Source organism: Triticum aestivum, chromosome 1D, assembly GCF_018294505.1.
Source record: "Triticum aestivum cultivar Chinese Spring chromosome 1D, IWGSC CS RefSeq v2.1, whole genome shotgun sequence".
In the NCBI taxonomy this organism is placed as follows: Eukaryota; Viridiplantae; Streptophyta; class Magnoliopsida; order Poales; family Poaceae; genus Triticum; species Triticum aestivum.
Window position 1 is genome coordinate 71,651,888 of NC_057796.1, and position 11,955 is coordinate 71,663,842.

Consider the following 11,955-nt stretch of genomic DNA (forward strand, 5'->3'; position numbering starts at 1 on the left):
GGGTGCTTTGGCTGCGCCTCTCTCTTCCTCTGCGCTGCCGGTGGTGCGGTGCTTCTGTCGCTCGTACGCCTGTCTCCTCGGGGCGGAGCAGTGGGGCGCCGTCGATTTCGGACGGGGAGGTGCGCGTGGAGGATAATGGGCCGATTGGGTGAGCCACAAGGATTTTTGTTTTTTTGGGCTGTAAAGCGCGTCTAAGCATTTATGCTGGGCCGCAAAGCTCTTGCAAGAATAACTGCGGCGTTTCTAAAAAAAAGAATAATTGCGGCTCGGGCCGTGGATGGGCAAGAGCAGTTTTTTTAATTTCTAAAAAAAAAACTTTGAATTGGGAATAGGGAAGAGCAATTTTTTATTTCTAAAAAAAGGCATTTTCTTTGAACTGGGAATAGGGAAGGGCAGTTGGCGAGGGGAGAGATGTTTTCCGAAAAAAAGGGGAGACATGTCGAGAATTTTCATGCTTTCATGCAGACATGGTTTTGACGAGGGAGAACAACGAGCACAATTACGTCTCAGAGTTTATAAGAATTTAAAAGTAAAATCACACAACAAGATCAGATGGCCGAGTTGGTCTAAGGCGCCAGATTAAGGCTCTGGTCCGAAAGGGCGTGGGTTCAAATCCCACTCTGGTTAATTATTTTTGTGAGATTTTTTCTCTCTATAAAATGAAACATAATTTCTCGCCCCTATGCTTTCCTCGAGAAGAGACCCTAATTTATCGCACTATGCTTTCCTCGGGCACGACGGGCAGACCCCAGGATTTCCCTCCTCCTGAATCGCTCTGAGGCCATCTAATTTGCGGTTCTTCATAAAAGTTTTTCTCTCTCTTTTTGCGAACAGGTTCTTCAAAGAAGTTTGACGTAGTACCACGAAGAACATGCTTGGTTTGTACAGTAAAGAAAAGGTTGTCTACTTCCTCCCCTCCAAAACATAAGGTTGGTTGTAATGGGGAGTATCATATACTAGTATCTAATGCATAGTATCATAAATTAGTATCTTATATGTTGCCTTATTAATTGTCATGCATAACACAAAGTAGTGTAACATTTAATATGATACGGTATCATGATATGATACCACACCCTCTCTTTCCTTATTTAATTGTGTGCCATATCATCTAAAAAGTCTAGTTAACATGGATGATACCGCTTATAATACTCCCCATTATGAAGATACATATTCTCCGCTTGTATACTGCTAGGTAGGGGACCTTGATGGCTGACAAGCAGATACTAAATTCAATAGTCATCTTTTATTAATTTAGAAATTTAGATAGATACCTTATAACTGCATTTGTATCCGTTGGATCATCACTTTCAGGCTTCCTCGGCCGTCCGATTGATTTTAAATAGCACCATCGCGCGTACATGCTTCGTTCCCAGCCTAACAAGCGCATTCTCGGGTTGCTCCGGTAGTTTCTTCGGCCCTCTGAGATTCTGTTGGGCCTACTGGGTCAGTATTAGGCTACTGTACAACGCAAAAGCGGAAAAACTAAAATAATCTGGACACTCGTGACCCTGGTTTCCTGCGCTCGCAACCTCGCCTGGCGGCGCCTCTCCATGGTTGACCGATCTAGGTGCCGACCGATGTGGGACTTGGACTGTAATAGCGACTGGCTGAGTTTGCACCGATGCGAGGGACATCGCCTGGTCGGTTTGTTTAGTTGCATGGGCACGAAGGACAACGCCTCGTTGGTTCGATCGGTTGCACAGACGCGAGCGGCGCGGCGGGATGGGGTGTGGCGACGAACAGCCGCGAAGTTGAATCACCAATGATAATTGATTGACTAATAGACGTTTCGGTTTGTGCAAAATTTATATATTTCATGCATTTGTATATTTATTGTTCAAATAGACGGGTGCGGCAACGTGTGCCATCAATAATCTAGTTTATTTTAAGATTAGGTGCACATCCATACATTAAGGGGGAACATTCAACTGGTTGCGCTCTTTCAGGAGGAAAATTTTCAAGTCAGGGTAATGTTAGCAAGCATCACCAGATATCCATATATCCTTGCATGCGCCCCAAGCTCGTCGACAAGTCTGTTGCTGCCCTTTTTATTTGACATGAGCATCATCTCTTGAAAGTTATCCATCTTGTTCTTTATGTCAGCAAGAATCGGAAATAAAACAATCTTGTTTGGAGCATTAGAATCAAGGGGCTAGAACCTCACAAAAAAAAGAATCAAGGGGCTAGATAACTTTTTTTTGCGGGGACGAGATAACTTGGGAGTAGTCAGATTCAATGCCAAGTACTCCACCATGTCCTCGAGCTACACCCACTAGTGGTGGTACTTTAAGCTTCAAGACGCCGACAACTACTACAAGTGACAATCCTCTAAGGCCTTGTACAATGCTAGATGCTTAGGGAAGTGCTTAGAAAAATAAACATGATTTTTATGAAGCACTAGTGCCTATTTTTACAGGAGAGACGCCTAATTAAGCGTCTACCCTCTACAAATAAGCATCAATGCTTAAAGAAAGAGTGGTTTATTTCTTTAAGCACCTCCCCTAAGTGTCTTGCATTATACAAGGCCCAAGGGACTCAAACGACAATGCAAGCAAGATTGAGTGCTTCACTCGCACGAGACTCGGCCATAAGTCATTTGAGTGCCCAACAAAGCGAACCATGATGATCAATGAAGATGGAGATTATGAAGCTTTGAGTGAAGGAGAAATGGAAGCTTTGCAACAAGTCGCTCGTCATCGCCAACTCAATCAACATGAAGATGCTCAAGTGTTTTGTGACAATGACACGAGCCCCGCTCTAGTTGTCTACAAGGTTTTGACACTTCAACAACACAATGATGATGACCAATGGTGCAACATCTTCCACGCCAAAGCAGGCATCCACGGATGATCTATCAAGGTCATAATCCACGGTGAAAGTTGACAAAACTTAGAAAATGAAGAACTTTGCACCAATTTGCATCTCTCAAAGAAGCGCCATCCTCGTCCTTACAAGATTCAATGGTTGAGCGACTGCGGCAACATCCAAGTGGAGCACATGGTGCAAGTGTTTTTCAAACTTGGAGCCTATGAGGATACTTTGGAATGTAATATGGTGCCCATGACCATTTGTCACCTTCTATTGGGGCGACCTTAGCTTTATGACCAGGACGTCACCCATGATAGGTGATGATGGCCTGCAAGTGCACATGGTTTAATTGTAGCCTTTTCAAAGTAAGAGTATCGATCCCACGTGGCGCATAGGAATGGAGTGTTGCCTCTTGTAGTGAGTTATGGATTTGTGCCTGCAAATGACTGTAGACTACAAACAAAGTGAGGGCGGAGGTAAATAGTGATTTGGATGTAGAGCAGACTGGTATGTCCCCAACGTATCTATAATTTATGAAGTATTCATGCCATGTTTACAACAATTCTATATGATTTTGGTATGATTTGATTAGAACTAACCCGGACTGACGATGTTTTCAGCAGAACTACCGTGGTGTCATTTTGTTTTGTGCAGAAATAGAAGTTCACGGAACGAGCTGAAATTTTACGGAGAATATTTTTGAAAAATATAAAAAATACTGAAACGAAAAGATATCGGAGAGGAGTCCCGAGGCAACCACAGGGTGGGGGCGCGCCCTGGGGTCGGAGAGGAGTCCCGAGGCAACCACAAGTGTGGGGGCGCCCCCTGCCTTGTCATCGCCTCGTGGGCCCCCTTGACTTGTCCCTGGCACCAACACCTCCTATAAATCCCAAAACCTCTAGAAATAAACCTAAATCGGGAGTTCCGCCGCCGCAAACCTCTGTAACCACAAAAAACCAATCGGGAGCCCGTTCCGGCACCCTGCCGGAGGGGGAAACCATCACCGGTGGCCATCTTCACCATTCCGGCGCTCTCCATGAAGAGGAGGGAGTAGTTTACCCTCGGGGCTGAGGGTATGCACCAGTAGCTATGTGTTTGATCTCTCTCTCATGTTCTTCATTTGGCACGATCTTGATGTACCGTGAGATTTGTTACTATGGTTGAATCGTATGGTGTTTCTCCCCCTCTACCTTCTTGTGATGAATTGAGTTTTACCTTTGAGGTTTCACTATTATCGGATTGAATTATGGATTTGAGAACACTTGATGTATGTCTTGCGTGGGATACCCGTGGTGACAATGGGGTATTCTATTGATTCACTTGATGTATGTTTTGGCACTCAACTCGCGGAATCCCGAGGTGACATTGGGGTAATCTATGCATGGGGTTTGATGCACGTTTTCGTCCTTGTTTCTCCAATAGGAATCTTGGGGCACTCTTTGAGGTTCTTTATGTTGGATTGAATATTATGAATCTGAAGTTATTTGATGCATATCGTATAATTGACCCACGGATACTTGTGGTGACATTGGAGTATGTAGGTGGCATTAGGGTTGATTGATGTGTGTCATATGGTGTTATTTTACTATGAACTCTAGGGTTGTTCGTGACACTTATAGTAATAGCTCAATGGATTGATCGGAACGAATAACTTTGAGGTGGTTTCGTACCCTACAAGCAATTTCATCTTATGTTCTCCGCGATAGGAACTTTGGAGTGACTTTTGTCACACGTTGAGGGATTGCCATATGATTTTATTATGTTATCATTGTTGAGAGAACTTGCACTAGTGAAAGTATGAACCCCAGGCCTTGTTTCCAAGAACTGCAATACCGTTTTCGCTCACTTTTACCACTTGCCATGTTGCTGTTTTATATTTTCAGATTACAAAAACCTATATCTACCATCCATATTACACTTGTATCACCATCTCTTCGCCGAACTAGTGCACCTATACAATTTACCATTGTATTGGGTGTGTTGGGGATACAAGAGACTCTTTGTTATTTGGATGTGGGGTTGTTTGAGAGAGACCATCTTCATCCGACGCCTCCCACGGATTGATAAACTTTAGGTCATCCACTTGAGGGAAATTTGCTACTGTCCTACAAAACTCTGCGCTTGGAGGCCCAACACGAGTCTACAAGAATAAGGTTGCGTAGTAGACATCAAGCTCTTTTCTGGCGCCGATGCCAGGGAGGTTAGTGCTTGAAGGTATATCTTTAGATCTTGCAATTGAATCTTTTAGTTTCTTGTTTTATCACTAGTTTAGTTTATAAAAGAAAACTACAAAAAAATGAAATTGAGGTTTCCTCATATGCTTCATCTTTTTAACGTCTGTCGTGAAAATGATGGAAATGAAAATAGTGCTCAAGTGTTAGAGGAAGAAGTCTATAAAATGGTTGGTACTAAATCTTTGAATGATGAGCATGATTGCAGTGTTGTTAGTATGAATTTCTTAAATATCCATGAAGCTAATGATATGCAAAGACACAAGCTTGGGGATGCTATGTTTGATGAATATGATATTTTTTGTCCCCCAAGTTTTTATGAGCAAATTGTTGGGAATCGTAGCATAATTTTAAAATTTTCCTACGCTCACCAAGATGCATCTATGGAGTCTACTAGCAACGAGGGAAGGGAGTGCATCTACATACCGTTGTAGATCGCGAGCGGAAGCGTTCCAATGAACGTGGATGACGGAGTCGTACTCGCCGTGATCCAAATCACCGATGACCGAGTGCCGAACGTACGGCACCTCCGCGTTCAACACACGTACGGTGCAGCGACGTCTCCTCCTTTCTTGATCCAGCAAGGGGGGAGGAGAGGTTGATGGAGATCCAACAGCACGACGGCGTGGTGGTGGATGTAGCGGCTCTCCGGCAGGGCTTCGCCGAGCTTCTGCGCGAGAGAGAGAGGTGTTGCAGGGGAGGAGGGAGGCGCCCAAGGCTGTAGTGTGCTGCCCTCCCTCCCCCCCTTTATATAGGCCCCCAAGGGGGTGCGCAGCCCTTGGAGATGGGATCTCCAAGGGGGGGGGCGGCGGCCAAGGGGCGAAGGGGTTGCCTTGCCCCCCAAGGCAAGGGGAAACTCCCCCCCTAGGGTTCCCAACCCTAGGCGCATGGGGGGAGGCCCAAAGTGGCGCCCCAGCCCATTAGGGGCTGGTTCCCCTCCACTTTCAGCCCACGGGGCCCTCCGGGACAGGTGGCCCCACCCGATGGACCCCCGGGACCCTTCCGGTGGTCCCGGTACAATACCGATAACCCCCGAAACTTTCCCGGTGGCCAAAACTGGACTTCCTATATATAATTCTTCACCTCCGGACCATTCCGGAACCTCTCGTGACGTCCGGGATCTCATCCGGGACTCCGAACAACTTTCGGGTTTCCGCATACATATATCTCTACAACCCTAGCGTCACCGGACCTTAAGTGTGTAGACCCTACGGGTTCGGGAGACATGCAGACATGACCGAGACGCCTCTCCGGTCAATAACCAACAGCGGGATCTGGATACCCATGTTGGCTCCCACATGTTCCACGATGATATCATCGGGTGAACCACGGTGTCGAGGATTCAATCAATCCGTATGCAATTCCCTTTGTCAATCGGTATGTTACTTGCCCGAGATTCGATCGTCGGTATCCCAATACCTTGTTCAATCTCGTTACCGGCAAGTCTCTTTACTCGTACCGCAATGCATGATCCCGTGACCAACGCCTTGGTCACATTGAGCTCATTATGATGATGCATTACCGAGTGGGCCCAGAGATACCTCTCCGTTTACACGGAGTGACAAATCCCAGTCTCGATCCGTGCCAACCCAACAGACACTTTCAGAGATACCCGTAATGCACCTTTATAGTCACCCAGTTACGTTGTGACGTTTGGCACACCCAAAGCACTCCTACGGTATCCGGGAGTTGCACGATCTCATGGTCTAAGGAAAAGATACTTGACATTGGAAAAGCTCTAGCAAACGAAACTACACGATCTTTTATGCTATGCTTAGGTTGGGTCTTGTCCATCACATCATTCTCCTAATGATGTGATCCCGTTATCAGTGACATCCTATGTCCATAGTCAGGAAACCATGACTATCTGTTGATCAACAAGCTAGTCAACTAGAGGCTTACTAGGGACAGGTTGTGGTCTATGTATTCACACATGTATTACGATTTCCAGACAATACAATTATAGCATGAATAAAAGACTATTATCATGAACACAGAAATATAATAATAACCATTTATTATTGCCTCTAGGGCATATTTCCAACAGTCTCCCACTTGCACTAGAGTCAATAATCTAGTTACATTGTGATGAATCGAACACCCATTGCGTCCTGGTGTTGATCATGTTTTGCCCTAGGGAGAGGTTTAGTCAACGGATCTGCTACATTCAGGTCCGTGTGTACTTTACAAATATCTATGTCTCCATTTTGAACACTTTCACGAATGGAGTTGAAGCGACGCTTGATATGCCTGGTCTTCCTGTGAAACCTGGGCTCTTTCGCAAGGGCAATAGCTCCAGTGTTGTCACAGAAGAGAGTCATTGGGCCCGACGCATTGGGAATCACCCCTAGGTCGGTAATGAACTCCTTCATCCAGACTGCTTCCTGTGCTGCCTCCGAGGCTGCCATGTATTCCGCTTCACATGTAGATCCCGCCACGACGCTTTGCTTGCAACTGCACCAGCTTACTGCTCCTCTATTCAAAATATACACGTATCCGGTCTGTGACTTCGAGTCATCCGGATCTGTGTCGAAGCTAGCGTCGACGTAACCCTTTACGACGAGCTCTTCGTCACCTCCATAAACGAGAAACATATCCTTAGTCCTCTTCAGGTACTTCAGGATATTCTTGACCGCTGTCCAGTGTTCCTTGCCGGGATTACTTTGGTACCTTCCTACCAAACTTACGGCAAGGTTTACATCAGGTCTGGTACACAGCATGGCATACATAATAGACCCTATGGCCGAGGCATAGGGGATGACACTCATATCTTCTATATCTTCTGCCATGGTCGGGCATTGAGCCGTGCTCAATTGCACACCTTGCAATACAGGCAAGAACCCCTTCTTGGACTGATCCATACTGAACTTCTTCAATATCTTGTCAAGGTATGTACTCTGTGAAAGACCAATGAGGCGTCTTGATCTATCTCTATAGATCTTGATGCCTAATATGTAAGCAGCTTCTCCAAGGTCCTTCATTGAAAAACACTTATTCAAATAGGCCTTTATACTTTCCATGAATTCTATATCATTTCCCATCAATAATATGTCATCCACATATAATATGAGAAATGCTACAGAGCTCCCACTCACTTTCTTGCAAACACAGGCTTCTCCATAAGTCTGTGTAAACCCAAACGCTTTGATCATCTCATCAAAGCGAATGTTCCAACTCCGAGATGCTTGCACCAGCCCATAGATTGAGCGCTGGAGCTTGCATACTTTGTTAGCATTCTTAGGATCGACAAAACCTTCCGGCTGCATCATATACAACTCTTCCTTAAGGAAGCCGTTAAGGAATGCCGTTTTGACGTCCATCTGCCATATCTCATAATCATAGTATGCGGCAATTGCTAACATGATTCGGACGGACTTCAGCTTCGCTACGGGTGAGAAAGTCTCATCGTAGTCAACCCCTTGAACTTGTTGATAACCCTTAGCGACAAGTCGAGCTTTGTAGATGGTCACATTACCATCTGCGTCCGTCTTCTTCTTAAAGATCCATTTGTTTTCTATGGCTCGCCTCTCATCGGGCAAGTCTGTCAAAGTCCATACTTTGTTTTCATACATGGATTCTATCTCGGATTTCATGGCTTCTAGCCATTTGTCGGAATCCGGGCCCGCCATCGCTTCTTCATAGTTCGAAGGTTCACCGTTGTCTAACAACATGATTTCCAGGACAGGGTTGCCGTACCACTCTGGTGCGGAACGTGTCCTTGTGGACCTACGAAGTTCAGTAACTTGATCTGAAGCTTCATGATCATCATCATTAACTTCCTCCCCAGTTGGTGTAGGCACCACAGGAACATTTTCCCGTGCTGCGCTACTTTCCGGTTCGGAAGGGGTGACTATCACCTCATCAAGTTCCACTTTCCTCCCACTCAATTCTTTCGAGAGAAACTCCTTCTCTAGAAAGGACCCGTTCTTTGCAACGAAGATCTTGCCTTCGGATCTGAGGTAGAAGGTATACCCAATAGTTTCCTTAGGGTATCCTATGAAGACGCATTTTTCCGATTTGGGTTCGAGCTTTTCAGGTTGAAGTTTCTTGACATAAGCATCGCATCCCCAAACTTTTAGAAACGACAGCTTAGGTTTCTTCCCAAACCATAATTCATACGGTGTCATCTCAACGGATTTAGACGGTGCCCTATTTAAAGTGAATGCGGCAGTCTCTAAAGCATAACCCCAAAATGAGAGCGGTAAATCGGTAAGAGACATCATAGATCGCACCATATCCAATAGAGTGCGATTACGAAGTTCGGACACACCATTTCTCTGAGGTGTTCCAGGCGGCGTGAGTTGTGAAACTATTCCACATTTCCTTAAGTGTGTACCAAATTCGTGACTTAAATATTCTCCACCACGATCTGATCGTAAGAATTTTATTTTCCTGTCACGTTGATTCTCAACCTCTCACTGAAATTCCTTGAACTTTTCAAAGGTTTCAGACTTGTGTTTCATTAGGTAGGCATACCCATATCTACTTAAATCATCAGTGAGAGTGAGAACATAACGATATCCTCCGCGAGCCTCAACACTCATTGGACCACACACATCGGTATGTATGATTTCCAATAAGTTGGTTGCTCGCTCCATTGTTCCGGAGAACGGAGTCTTGGTCATCTTACCCATGAGGCATGGTTCGCACGTGTCAAATGATTCGTAATCAAGAGACTCCAAAAGTCCATCTGCATGGAGCTTCTTCATGCGCTTGACACCAATGTGACCAAGGCGGCAGTGCCACAAGTATGTGGGACTATCGTTATCAACTTTACATCTTTTGGTATTCACACTATGAACATGTGTAACATCACGTTCGAGATTCATCAAAAATAAACCATTGACCAGCGGGGCATGACCATAAAACATATCTCTCAAATAAATAGAACAACCATTATTCTCAGATTTAAATGAGTAGCCATCTCGAATTAAACGAGATCCAGATACAATGTTCATGCTCAAAGCTGGCACTAAATAACAATTATTGAGGTTTATAACTAATCCCGTGGGTAGATGCAGAGGTAGCGTGCCGACGGCGATCACATTGACCTTGGAACCGTTCCCGACGCGCATTGTCACCTCGTCTTTTGCCAGTCTCCGTTTATTCCGTAGTTCCTGATTTGAGTTACAAATATGAGCAACCGCACCGGTATCAAATACCCAGGAGCTACTACGAGTACTGGTAAGGTACACATCAATTACTTGTATATCACATATACCTTGGGTGTTGCCGGCCTTCTTCTTGTCCGCTAAATATTTGGGGCAGTTCCGCTTCCAGTGACCACTTCCCTTGCAATAAAAGCACTCAGTCTCGGGCTTGGGTCCATTCTTTGACTTCTTCCCGGTAACTGGTTTACCGGGCGCGGCAACTCCCTTGCCGTCCTTCTTGAAGTTCTTCTTACCCTTGCCCTTCTTGAACTTAGTGGTTTTATTCACCATCAACACTTGATGTTCTTTTCTGATCTCCCCTTCCGCTGATTTTAGCATTGAATATACCTCGGGAATGGTCTTTTCCATCCCCTGCATATTGTAGTTCATCACAAAGCTCTTGTAGCTTGGTGGAAGCGACTGGAGGATTCTGTCAATGACCGCGTCATCCGGGAGATTAACTCCCAGCTGAGACAAGCGGTTGTGCAACCCAGACATTCTGAGTATGTGCTCACTAACAGAACTATTCTCCTCCATTTTACAGCTGAAGAACTTGTCGGAGACATCATATCTCTCGACCCGGGCATGAGCTTGAAAAACCAGTTTCAGCTCCTCGAACATCTCGTATGCTCCATGTTTCTCAAAACGCTTTTGGAGACCCGGTTCTAAGCTGTAAAGCATGCCGCACTGAACGAGGGAGTAATCATCAGCACGCTGCTGCCAAGCGTTCATAACGTCTTGGTTCTCAGGGATTGGTGCTTCACCTAGCGGTGCTTCTAAGACATAATCTTTCTTGGCAACTATGAGGATGAGCCTCAGGTTCCGGACCCAGTCCGTATAGTTGCTGCCATCATCTTTCAGCTTGGTTTTCTCTAGGAACGCGTTGAAATTGAGGACAACGTGGGCCATTTGATCTACAATACATAATGTAAAGATTTTAGACTAAGTTCATGATAATTAAGTTCATATAATCAAATTATTTAATGAACTCCCACTCAGACAGACATCCCTCTAGTCATCTAAGTGAAACATGATCCGAGCTCAACTAGGCCGTGTCCGATCATCACGTGAGACGGACTAGTCAAGATCGGTGAACATCTCCATGTTGATCGTATCTTCTATACGACTCATGCTCGACCTTTTGGTCCTCCGTGTTCCGAGGCCATGTCTGTACATGCTAGGCTCGTCAAGTCAACCTAAGTGTATTGCGTGTGTTCAAAGGCCATGTCTGTACATGCTAGGCTCGTCAACACCCGTTGTATGCGAACGTAAGAATCTATCACACCCGATCATCACGTGGTGCTTCGAAACGACGAACCTTCGCAACGGTGCACAGTTAGGGTGAACACTTTCTTGAAATTATTATAAGGGATCATCCTACTTGCTACCGTCGTTCTAAGCAAATAAGATGCAAAAACATGATAAACATCACATGCAATCAAATAGTGACATGATATGGCCAATATCATCATGCTCCTTTGATCTCCATCTTCAGGGCACCATGATCATCTTCGTCACCGGCATGACACCATGATCTCCATCATTGTGTCTTCATGAAGTTGTCACGCCAACGATTACTTCTACTTCTATGGCTAACTGTTTAGCAACAAAGTAAATTACATGGCGTTATTCAATGACACGCAGGTCATGCAAAATAATAAAGACAACTCCTATGGCTCCTGCCGGTTGTCATACTCATCGACATGCAAGTCGTGATTCCTATTACAAGAATATGATCAATCTCATACATCACATATATCATT

The 11,955-nt window shown here is 45.1% G+C and overlaps 1 non-coding gene across 1 annotated transcript; it reads left to right on the forward strand.

Annotated features, from left to right (window-relative positions):
• Window positions 1-546: 546 nt before the first annotated feature.
• On the forward strand, window positions 547-627 carry TRNAL-AAG (transfer RNA leucine (anticodon AAG)). The gene has a single exon. It is a non-coding gene; the product is annotated as a tRNA-Leu (tRNA).
• Window positions 628-11,955: the final 11,328 nt, after the last annotated feature.